This window comes from Cyprinodon variegatus, unplaced genomic scaffold, assembly GCF_000732505.1.
Source record: "Cyprinodon variegatus isolate N-32 unplaced genomic scaffold, C_variegatus-1.0 Scaffold72, whole genome shotgun sequence".
Classification (NCBI taxonomy): domain Eukaryota; kingdom Metazoa; phylum Chordata; class Actinopteri; order Cyprinodontiformes; family Cyprinodontidae; genus Cyprinodon; species Cyprinodon variegatus.
In genome coordinates, this window is record NW_015150525.1 from 1,631,403 (window position 1) to 1,634,698 (window position 3,296).

At 37.2% G+C, this 3,296-nt stretch overlaps 1 protein-coding gene across 1 annotated transcript in view; it reads left to right on the top strand.

The window, feature by feature from the left end:
- LOC107083302 (acyl-coenzyme A thioesterase 1-like) overlaps positions 1-3,296 on the top strand; it is a 30,835-nt gene that overhangs the window by 3,063 nt on the left and 24,476 nt on the right. The gene's annotated exons all lie outside the window — the stretch shown is intronic.

Below are 3,296 nucleotides of genomic sequence, written 5' to 3' on the forward strand. Positions count from 1 at the left end.
GTACTCCAGAGAGTTGTTTAGCATGGGGGTGAGTAGAAAATGAAGGCTAATCATGTTTTGGGTGTACTATTCCTTTAAGAACGAAAACTATTATTAGTCTTAGTCACATTTTAACCATTACGATATGTGATAGTTTTATATTGGGTTTTAGTTCACCAAAACTTAAAAAGGTTTTAGTCTAGTGTTAGGTTGCAAAAAAAAAAGTTAACCTTTACAACTTTGAATAACACTCAGATTCTTTACCAGACTGACAGCTCTAGCATAGATACTACAATAGCTGGGTATAGAATGCTGCCATGCAGTTCACCATTGCTCTTGGGTAGAAAACTTTGATTTATAAAATTCAAATAAACTTTTTTATGAATTAATGTACTACTTTTCAAAAAAAAGTGTCTCAAAGGTTGTGAAAATAGCAGATCTAGTTCAACACATCATATTGATTACTATAGCAGGCAGACAAGCTAACAAAATGTACAGTAAAGGAAGGGTTTTAAACATACATGGTTTTCATAAAGCAAATACTTCCTGATCTACTATGAATTAGGCATTACACACAGATCAATTAAATCTTCATTGCTCCAAAATAATAGGTCTTATTTAAATAGTCCTTGTTTTGCATTTATTCTGCATTATGTCAACAACAACAACAAAATTTAAAACCTGTAGGTATAAAAGTTCCCAAGATATGTGACTTTTAACTTCTGGAGTCATCAGCATCTCCAAACCTCTCTAAATATACCAATTATTTCAAATTGTGCTTATTGCTGTTACTCAACAATTTAACCGAAAAAATAACACTGGAACATTTTGATGGCCAAAAAATATATATATATATTTTTAACTTTCCATCTAATTATCTAATAGTCTGCAGTTGTCCGGGATGAGATGCTGCCTGACAGCATGGCTATATATCCCGGCTATATATCCGGGCTGCACTATTCAAATTAGCCATGCTTACCCTTGTTTTAAATTTTATTTCATTGGCTAGAGAGGCAAACATTGCATGTGGATTTAACTAATAGCAGCCATACTTTATGAGAAATAATATGAGGGGAATTATACGCAAAGAAGGCAGCTGGGAGGGAGCACTTGTGATGCTTTAAGGGCTGGTCCGGCGTCAAATATCGAAACGAAAGCCTGGGACAATTTTGTTTTGTAGGCTGGAAGGTGAGGAAAACTAACATTCCAAACATTGACTGGGAAAGTTAGTGGAAAGTAGGGTAATTAGCAAGATGGTTAACATTAGCTATAAAGATCAAATTTTTCTGATGGTAAAAAACTGACTTTATTTCAATCTGAAAAACTCACACGAAGAGAAAAGACAATTAGAAGAAATGTATTTATACAATTACTTTGTCTGTGGCGCTCAGACCTTAGCAGGAAAAATGGTGCTTAAATTTGATAGATATGCATGAACAGGAGCAAAGAATAGGGCTGTTTCCCCCCCAGGCCTGAAACTGGTGGTGGAGTGAAGATAGATGAAGTTGGTCAGTCTGTAGACTGCTGGTTAGAGAGACGGTCTGCTGANCCCCCCCAGGCCTGAAACTGGTGGTGGAGTGAAGATAGATGAAGTTGGTCAGTCTGTAGACTGCTGGTTAGAGAGACGGTCTGCTGAGCTTTATGGGGAGATTAAGTGGACTGTGTGAGCTGATACTAGAGCTTTACTAAGGGACCTGGAAGTCCAGTTTGGATAACACAGGTTGATAGAACCTGTCCACGATGAGAAAGCATGAAGTGACAGTGGAGAGGAAAAACTCCCCGTTGGGAAGAAACCCCTGGGCTGGAGGTGGGTTGAAACAGTCTCCTCTGCATAAAGTCACACGGCGCAACCACCGTCTGCACACAGGAGCAGACGAGTTGCGGATCGGAGGCCTTTCAGATTAACTCTGGATGCCGATCGGCCTTCATGGAGGTGTGGTTCAAAACTGATTGGCTGTGTCGCCGGTGGATGTAGGAGAGCAATGAGTTTCTTCAGTTGAACCTCCACCTATGCTGCATATAATATATGATATACTATTATATATATTATATAATTATACTATTGATATACTCTATACTCCAGTTGACGGTCAATCTATTACTTAATTAGTTGACCATTATTTCAATAATCGATTAATCACAATTATTCCAATTGATTGTATCAGCCCGACTATGGACCCATTCCAGCTCTGGGTAAAAGCAGAGAAGAAATCGACACATGAACAGGACAACATGTTCTTCAGCTGAATCACTAAAAAGTTATTTGTTAGTTAGTTATTGGACTGTTTGAAGAGCATTTTAAAAGTTAGCACTCATCTTCAGTAACTCCAGCTAGAAACCACCAACCAGGCTCTAAATAGACTTAGACATGAAGCTAGATGGACTCAGACATGAAGCTTCAAAAGCTCATAAAGACAGTCAGTTGGCCTTCTATTACCTAGAAAACTAAAGGAATAAAGATTTCAGCAGCATCTTGAAAAAGTAATTGTTGCAACTAATTAATCTTTAGAAGAATTCATTACAGCAGTGGTTTCTTCAAAGGTCTGCCTAAAAAAGTGTATCAACAGCTATATGGAGGTAAGCAATTGTTGCACTGGGACATAAAGGATAGAACATTTTGAATCCATAGGAGCAATTCAACTGAACTTTCTGTTCTTCATGTGTTTCATGTGTTTTTCTTCGGCTCATTCAGGCTCAGAACCTGTCTGCTATGCAGATCTATTGCTGCTTTGCTGCTAGTGTAAAGTACACAAGTCAAACACAATTACTGGGAAGTTTTAACAAACTGCCCTGACTTTGCAATTTTACTTCCTGGAGAATTCTGTTATTTTCTAGAAACTTTTTATGGATTCCAGTTATGAGGGATGTTACTTTTCACAAGCCATTGGAATATTTGAAATGCTACCTTACAGGTTTTGAAGTATGTGGGAAGTACCAACTTCTGCAAAGCCGATTTTTTAATGTTTTTTTTTTTATTTTATTTTTTTACAACAATGTTAAAATACAGAATGTAGGAAATACAAATAATTAATCAAGATCTGCACTAATACTGTAAAGACTTAAGAGAAGATAAATCAATTAAAATCTTTCCCTGGCTTTATTCTAATAACTATCCAAGTTATACTCAGAGTCTACTGCCTGAGTTACCACAACGGACAGCACACCTGAGTTAATTAAGGCTATGAACCAGTTGCCAAGCTTTCTATTAGACCACTTTCATCTGGTTTGGTCTGCCGCAGTTTCCGTAGACTCGTGAACGCACTTTTAGGAAATCCTATACACTACTGTTTATGCTCTAAAAACATTCTAAATGACTT